The following is a 9,309-nucleotide window of genomic DNA, read 5'->3' on the forward strand; positions in this document are numbered from 1 at the left end:
TAAGGGCTTCAGCTGAAACTTAATATTTAACTCTGTAAATTGGTTGCTGGGCACATGATGTTCATTATATTATTAATTATCCATTTTACATACAAAATGTTTTGTTTTAAAAGATCCTATAAATAAAGGCCTAATATGCAAACTGTCCCCTTGGGCGGTTATTCGACCACTTGCTATGATGTGCGCTGACCACCAGGGGACGGCATGGAGCATGGTGGGCATCAGCAATGTGCTCTAACCTCTTGCTGGCTACCTGGGGGGATGACAGGGATGGTGGTGCGGTGAGAATGCGGGGTGTGTGAGCTTGCTTTCACTCCCCCTACTCCCTCCCCCGGGACACCAGGGCTCGCATGCTGGGGAAGCCCCCACACTTAGGTGCTGGGCGCCCATGAGGAACCCAACCCACACCCACACGGCCTCTTCTGGGTGAGCTGGGCCACAGCCACCAGGACTGCAGGGACCGGTAGGGCTCCCCATGGGTTCGTGCAAGAGCTGGTCTGCGTGCCCGGCTTCTGTGCGGCGCTGCTGGGCAGCCCAGAGGCCCACGCTACACCCTGGCCTGCGGCGTCCAGCCACGCTCACTGCATCTGTGTGGGGACTTAGGCGCCATGACTCAGGCAGAGGGGGGACACGTGAGGTCCTGGGAGCCCAGGTGCTGCCCAGAGGACAGCTGGGACCTGCCCTTTCATGCCAGACGTTTGCGCTTTGATCGCCAGCCAGGCCTAGGGACTGCATCTGTGTACAAATTTCGTGCACCGGGCCTCTAGTATGCATGTAAGTTTCCTGGTTAATCATTCCCTACCCACCTTCTCACTTCCACCTTCCCTCTGAAATTCCTCAGTCTGTTCCATTATTTTATGTCTCTGGACCTACTTTGTTCATCAGTTTATTTTCTTCATTAGATTCCACATGAGTGAGATCATGTGATACTTATCTCTCTCTGACTGGCTTATTTTGCTTAGCATAATATTCTCCAGGTCCATCCATGTTGTTGCAAATGGCAAGAGTTCCTTTTTACGTCTGTGTAATATCCCATTGTATAGATGTACCACAGCTTCTTTTATCCACTCATCTACTCATGGGCACTTGGGTTGTTTCTAAGTCCCAGCTATTATAAATTGTGCTGTTATGAACATATGTTGCATATATTCTTTCTGATTGGTGTTTCTGGTTTCTTTGGATATATTCCTATAAGTGGGATCACTGGGTCAAATGGGAGTTCCATTTTTAATTTTTTGAGGAAACTCCATACTGTTTTCCAGTGGTTATACCAGTCTGCATTCCCACCAGCAGTGTACTAAAGTTCCCTCTTTCTTTTTTTAAAAATATGTTTTATTGATTTCAGAGAGGAGAAGGAAGAGAGGGATAGAAACATCAATGATGAGAGAAACATCACCAATTGGCTGTCCCTTGCATGCCCCCACAAGGGATGGAGCCTGCAACCAGGGCATGTGTCCTGACCAGGAATTGAACCATGACCTCCTGGTTCATAAATCCTGAGCCACACTTGCCGGAGGAAATGATTCTTTCTTTTTTATTTTACCTAAGTTGTCACCACATTTCTGAGTTTTTCCAACCCTGCTTTATATTGTTCTTCCATGTCTTATATAATTTTCTTAATGTCTTTCAACTCATTTTTAAAAAGTATATTTTAGGTTTGTTGTTTTTTAAAATGCTCTTGATTATCTCTTTTTCCCCTTATAGTAATTTTGTGTGAACTTTGGCCTGGATAATTTTGTTCACTTTCTAACAGCTTTATTGTATACTAGTGCCCTGGTGCACATTAAAAAGGAATTAGAGGAAATATTTTAATATTGCTATTTGCCCTTTCTCTATAATATAAGTGTCAAAGATGAAAGGAAATTAGTAAAATGTATATGAAAATCTTCCTCCTGTCAGAGTCTGGGATATGCCACGGGACCTGGAGTCAAGTCCCCGCCCACCCATGTGGCCATGAAATTGTGCGAGACCCAGACCTGGCCGGCCCCAACCCTGTCAAGCCCTGCCAGGTGGGAGGCACGGCCTCAGGTCCCCCGGTCCAGGCTACAGGGTGTACCTTGAGGTCCCCTGACCTGGCACCAAGGCAGGGGGTGCGGCCTCAGGTCCCCTAGCCCGGTGCTGGGGCACACAGCCTCAGGTCCTCTGGCCTGGCGCTGGGGTGGGGGAGTGCGGCCTCAGGTCCCTCATCAAGCCTTGCTGGGTGGGGGGCACGGCCTGAGGTCCCCTGTCAAGCCCTGCAAGGCAGGGGGCATGGCCTCAGGTCCCCTGGCCCAGTGCCGGGCTGGGGGTGCAACCTGAGGTCCCCTGTAAAGCCCCACCAGGTGAGGGCACAGTCTCAGTTCCCCTGCCCCAGCCCAGTGCCACACAGCCTCAGGTCTCTGCTGATTGCTTGTTAAGGCTCATTATGGGAACTTGGCCTCTGCTGTGGACACAGCCATCTTGTGTTAAGGAATCCCTGCCTCCGTTGTGGGCACAGCTATCTGAGGGCGTAGATATCTTGACCCTTAAGGTGTGACTGTCAATTTGCATATCCCCCTTTATTAGATATTTCACATACCATAAAATAAAATTCACCCATTTAAAGTGTACAGATCAGCGTGGTTTTTTTGGTATATTCAGAGCTGTACAACCATCACCACAGCCTGTTGTTAATTCTGATGTGTGGTTAAGTTGTCCTTAACTTTTAGAAAGAAATAGGTTCAGGGTGGCTTTTCTAACTTCACAGAAGCTGCCTTTCTGTTGTTGAAGAAATAGGCCTTGCTTAATTAGTTCTTGGTTCTGGTCCTTTCTTACACTTTTATCTGGACTTTCTCTTTCCTTCTTTATTATGCCTGTTCTCCTCAATTTCAATTCTATTCTCAGCAATTTCTCCTCAGGGTAGAACCCTGTCCTGGAAGGGAGATCTGGTGGGTCATTTTAAAAAGTTCATTAAAGACTAGACTACTCCACCCCTTTCAGACCTTCTGACCACAAGCCCCTTGTATTTGCCCAGGTGTTTTTTTAATCCTCACCTGAGGACATGTGTTTTTAAATTGACTTTAGAGAAAGAGGGAGGGAGGGAGAGAGAAAAATAAAATCAATGTGAGAGTGAAACATCACACAAGCCCTGACTGGGATTCAAACCCAAACCCTTTCAGTGCACAGGACCACACTCCAAACAAGCCACACTGGCCGGGGCTCATCCAGTTTTTATTGGTGGTAAAACTGCTCCTAATTCAAGTGTTGCTCTTAAATTGGGCTGCCATGTTTTTTCGTGAATACCTGTTTGCTGTTTGGAATTCTTGTGTTTGTCAAGTTGTTTACATCGTCTGTCAACTCTTCTGCTTTCTTCCACACAGATGCCAATCACCTGTTGATCTTGTGCTAAGGGTGATTTCCCTTACCTGTTTAGTGTGAGGGTCATGGGAATACACTCTCACCTAGTTCTGTTGTGAATACTATCTGTCAATTTTCTTTTGTGTTTTTATTAAAGTACTAGAGGCCTGGTGCATGAAATATGTGTATGGGTGGGGTCCCTAGGCATGGCCAGCGATCAGGGATAATTGGGGACAGGCCAATCAGGGCCAGGCCAGAGAGGAGGTGACAGTCACTGGATCGGAAGCGGAAGGAATGGACGCTGGACACTGATGCTGCCATCATCAGCACCCCACCACCACGTGGTTTCCTGCCTCTCCCCTCCTCCTTCCCTCGCTGCCACACTGCCACCGGGGCAGGCAGGCAGCGGGCCAATTGGGGCCTGCCAGCCGGGAGTAGGGAGAGAGGATGGGACGTTGGCCACCGGCCCCAAGGAGGGAGCTGGCCCTCAGCCCCCTAGGAAAGGGGCTGCATTTGCCACCACCCACCCCCAGTTCCCTGTCCCAGCCCGGGGCCCGAAGGCCCCAGTGGGGTTGGGAGAGGAGGCGACGGTTGCCGGGCTAGGCGTGGAAGGAATGGACGCCAGATGCTGACACCACCATCGTCAGCACTCAGGCACCGTGCGGTTCCCCACCTCCCTGACTCCTTCCCTTGCCACCGCGCGGCCACTGCGGCAGGTGGGTGGTGGGCTGATTGGAGCCTGCCGGCCAGAGGGAGGGGCGGGGCGCAGGAGGTTGGCCGCCAACCCCAAGGAGGGAGCTGGCCCTCAGGCCCCCTGGGAAAAGGGCCGCATCCGCTGCCACCCACCCCTGGTTCCCCAACCCAGCCCAGGGGTCGGGCCCAATCAGGCAATCAGGGCCTGCCAGCCAGGGGGAGTGACTGCAGGTGGTTGGCTGGCCAGGGGAAGTAGGCTGTGGGAGCGTACCGACCAGCAGGGGGCCACTCCTGTGTTGGGTGTCTGCCCCAGGTATTCAGTGCACATCATAGCAACTGGTCATTCTGGTCACTTAAGCTTTTATATATATAGACTAGTGGCCTGGTGCATGAAATTTGTGCACGGAGTGGGGGGTTCCCTCAGCCCAGCCTGCACCCTCTCCATTTGGGGACCCCTGGGGGGATGTCCAACTGCTGGTTTAGGCCCAATACCACAGGACATGCCTCTCGAAATTTGGGACCGCTGGCTCCTAACCACTCACCTGCCAGCCTGCCTGATCACCCCTGCATCTGCCTGCCTGCCTGCCTGATCGCCCCCAACTGCCCTCCTCTGCTGGCCAATTTTGTTCTTACTGGTCGGTTTCTATGCCAGTCAGTGTCTCTGGGCCTATCTCTCGGCCTGATCAGAGAGGCGGGGCTGGTTCGCAACCCCCTCAGCAGTCAGTGCTGGGACACAACGGCAACCCAGCACTGACTACAGGACTTCTGGTGTTCGGTCGAGCCTTCGGTTAGTCGTTACAAAACCTGCATTTTTATATAGTAGGATACCATACATGTAGAAAAAACACACAGTATATAACTCAATAAATTTTCACATCTGAACACATCCATGTAATCAGAACCCAGATCAAGATAGAAAACTTAGTACTAATTCCTCAGAAGTCCACTTAAGTTTCCCATTCCATTCACAAGCCCGCACTAAGGATGAACACCACACAGGCTTTTAATCAGCAAAGAGAAGTTTCATCTGTTTGAACTCTATACAAATGGAATCATACAGTATATACCAGTGGTTCTCAACCTTCTGGCCCTTTAAATACAGTTCCTCATGTTGTGACCCAACCATAAAATTATTTTCGTTGCTACTTCATAACTGTAATGTTGCTACTGTTATGAATTGTAATGTAAATATCTGATATGCAGGATGGTCTTAGGCGACCCCTGTGAAAGCGTCGTTCAACCACCAAAGGGGTTGCAACCCACAGTTTGAGAACCGCTGGTATATACTCTTTTGTGTCTGGCTTTCTTCACTCAAACTTTTTGCTAAGTAGGATTTCATTGTGTAATATAGCAACATTTATTTATCCATTCTATTATGTATGTGCGTTTGAGTAGTGTCCAGTTTGGGGTATTACAAGCAATGCTGCTATGAACATTATTGTGCAAGTCTTTTGTGAACGTATAGTCTCACACTCTTAAATATATACCTACCTAGGAGTGAAATTGCCAGGTCATGGGGTTGTACGTATGTTCAACTTTTTTGCATCACTATTGCTACCACACCACTAGACTCTCTATTTTTGTTTTCTTTCTTCTATGGACTTTGGGCTTATTCTGTTCTTGTTTCTTTCAAATTCTTAAGGTAGGGCCTCAGATAATTGATTTTTTATATTTTTTCTAATATAAATACTAAAAGTTATACATTTCCCTCTCACACTGATTTGGCTGTATTCCACAAATTTTGATATTATATTTTCATTTTCTTCAGTTAAAAATATTTTTAATTTTCCTTGTAATTTCTTCTTTGACCCAGCGTTATTTATAAGTGTGTTGTTTGATTTAAAAACATTTAGAGCCCTGGCCAGTTTGGCTTAGTGGATGGAGACTGAAGGGTCTGGGGTTTGATCTCGGTCAAAGGCACATACCTTGGTTGCAGGCTTGATCCCAGGCCCTGGATGGGGTGCATGCAGGAGGCAACGAGTCGATGTGTCTCTCTCACATAGATGTTTCTCTCTATCCCTCCCCCTCCCTTTTTCTCTCTCTAAAAATCAATGGAATAATATCCTCCAGTGAGGATTAACAACAAAAAAAATTTGGGATTTCCCAGGTAAATTGTTATTGATTGCTAATTGAATTCCATTGTGGTCAGAGAACATTTTCAGTGTGATTTCAATCTTTGAAAATTTATTGAGACTTAATAGATGGCCCAGAATATGGTCTGGCTTGGTGATTGTACAATTGTGTATTTGAAAAAAAAGGTGCATTTTGCAATTGTTGGATATATTTTTCTATAAATGTCAAATAGGTAAGGTGGCTGCTAGTGTATTATGTCTTTATTAATTTTCTGTCTATTAATTCTATCAATTACTAAAAGAAGTGTTAAAATCTCCAACTATGATTATAGATTTGTCTACTTCTTCAGTTAATTCTGTTAACTTTTTCTTCATGTAATTTGAAACTTAATAGGCACAAACATGTTATGATTGCTATGTCTTCCTGATAAAGTGCCTCTTTTATCAGTATAAAATGTCTTTTTTTATATCCAGTGATAACTTTTGTCTTGAAGTCTACTTTATCTAACTGTAGCTACTAATGCTTTCTGTTAGTACAATATATCTTTTTCAATTTTTTACTATCTACCAATCTGTGTCCTTAAAATGCATCTCTTATCTCACATAGCAATATGTTTACAGATACATCTGAAAGGTTAATTTCCAAAATATATGAAGTACTCATACAACTCAACAAAAGGAAGACAAACAATCCAATTAAAAAATGGGCAGGGGACCTGAATAGACATTTCTCCAAAGAGGACATACAAATGGCCAAGAGACACATGAAAAAATGCTCAACGTCACTAATCATCAGATAAATGCAAATTAAAACTACAATGAGATATCACCTCACGTCTGTCAGAATGGCTATCATGAACAAATCAACAAACAAGTGCTGCAAGGATGTTGAAAAAAGGGAACCCTAGTTCCCACTGCTGGTGGGAATTCAGATTGATGCAGCCACTATGGAAAACAGTATGGAGTTTCCTCAAAAAATTAAAAATGGAATTTCCATTTGACCCAGTGATCCCACTTCTGGGGATATATCCCCAAACCCCCAAAACACCAATCAGAAAGAATATATGCACCCTATGTTCATAGCAGCATTATTTACAATATCTAAGATTTGGAAACAGCCCAAGTGCCCATCAGTAGATGAATGAATACAAAAGGTGTGAAATTTACACTATGGAATACTATGGAGCTGTAAAAAAAGAGGGATCTCTTACCCTGTGGGACAGCATGGATGGACCTGGAAAATATTATGCTAAGTGATATAAGCCAAACTGAGAAAGACAAATCTCACTTATCTGCGGACTCTATTGAACAAAATGAACTGACCAACAAAATACGACCTGAAGGATAGAGCAGACTGACATACCTCGATGTAGGGTTGGGGGATGAAAAGAGATAAACCAAAGAACTTATATACTTACTAGAGGCCCGGTATATGAATTCATGCATGGGTGGGGTCCCTCGGCCTGGCCTACCATCAGGGCCAATTGAGGGCAGCCGGCCGGGGGAAGGGACCACAGGAGGTTGGCCGACTGGCTCCCGCCCCCCTATCAGGGCTGATTGTGGGGGCTGGCCAGCCGGGGGAAGGGACAGTGGGAGGTTGGCCCTAGCAGCAAGCTAACCATTGGCCAATTCTGAGAGGAATCGGGCTCCCTCCTCCCTCCTGTTTGGGTCCGGGGTGCGGGTGAACCAGATTCGGGGCTGTCAGGGCCTCAGCAGCAAGCTAAGGCAGGGCCGATTCCATGAGGAATTGTGTTCCCTCCTCGATCCTGTCTGGGTCTGGGGTGCAGTGAACCAGATTCGGGTCTGTCAGGGCCCCAGCAGCAAGGTCTGGGTCAGTGCGCATCATAGCTACCAGCAGGTCGTCTGGTCATTCAGTCCTAATGGTCGCTTAGGGTTTTATATATATATAGATATGCATAACCCATGGACAGGGGAAATAGGGTAGTGAAGATCTGAGGGGTGGTAGATGCTGGGAGGAGGGGGGAGGGGGGAATGGGAGATACCAGTAATACTATCAGCAATAAAAAATATATTTAAAAAAGAAAATGAGATAATTGAAAATCTAAAAAAATTAAATGCGTCTGTTATAGACAGCCTGCAGTTGAGTCTCATAATCAATTTCTAATTTGTCTAATGATCTGATTTCTAATTTGAAAGTTTATTGGGTTGGCCTGAGTCAGTGCGACTCAGTTGGTTAGATTGTTGTTTCAAGCACCAAAGGGTCTTGGGTTCGATTCCTGGTCAGGGCACATACCCAGGTTGTAGACTCAATCCTTGGTAAGGACAAATAGAAAGCAACCAATATCTCTCTCCCCCTCTACCTCTCTCTAGAATCAATTAAAAACATATCTTCGGGTGAGATTTAAAAAGAAAAAAAGTGTTTGTTGCCTTTATATTTAAGATAATTACTGATATGGCTGAATTGGAGTCTACCATTCCACTACTGGATTTCTGTTCATCTGCTTTTGTTCCTCTGTTCATTCTTTCTGGCCTTTTAATTTTGTTACTGACTACAGCTTTGTTTCTGCATTATTTTAAAAAAATAGACTATTTTTAGAGCAATTTTAGGTTCACAGCAAAACTGAATGGAAAGTACACAGTGTTCCCATATACTCCTGCCTCCACACAGCAACAGCCTCTCCCACCATCAATATCCTGATCAGAGTGATACATTTGTCACAACAGATGAACTTACACTTATCATCATCACCCAAAGTCCCTAGTTTACATTAGAGTTCACACTTGATGTTGTACATTCTATGCGTTTGGACAAATGTATGACATGTATCCACCATTATAGTATCATAGAGAATAGTTTCACTGCCCTAAAAATCCTCTGTGCTCCACATCTTCATATCCTTCTCCTCTAGCCCCTGGTCCTTTTATTGCCTACATTAGAGGCCCGGTGCATGAAATTCATGTATGGGTAGGGTCCCTAGGCCTTCTGGCTACTGGCCGGGACTGTCCTTTGTTCTGTGCCGCCCCCTGGTGATCAGCGCATGTTATAGTGAGAGATCGAACTCCCAGTTGAACCCCCAGGGGGACACTTTGCATATTAGCCTTTTATATATATAGACTAGAAGCCTGGTACACAAAATTCATGCACTGCGGGGTGGGGGGGTCCCTCAGCCCAGCCTGTGCCCTCTCACAGTCCAGGAGCCCTCGGTGGATGTCTGACTGATGGCTTAGGCCCACATCCTTAGTGCTGCTGTGGAGGTGGGAGCGGCTC

The 9,309-nt window shown here is 46.0% G+C and overlaps 1 protein-coding gene across 2 annotated transcripts in view; it reads right to left on the minus strand.

The window, feature by feature from the left end:
- The window catches only part of IGBP1 (immunoglobulin (CD79A) binding protein 1), a 39,006-nt gene that overhangs the window by 10,708 nt on the left and 18,989 nt on the right, over positions 1-9,309 (minus strand). The window lies entirely within an intron of this gene.

The sequence above is a fragment of the Myotis davidii genome, unplaced genomic scaffold, assembly GCF_000327345.1.
Source record: "Myotis davidii unplaced genomic scaffold, ASM32734v1 scaffold1712, whole genome shotgun sequence".
Taxonomy (NCBI): domain Eukaryota; kingdom Metazoa; phylum Chordata; class Mammalia; order Chiroptera; family Vespertilionidae; genus Myotis; species Myotis davidii.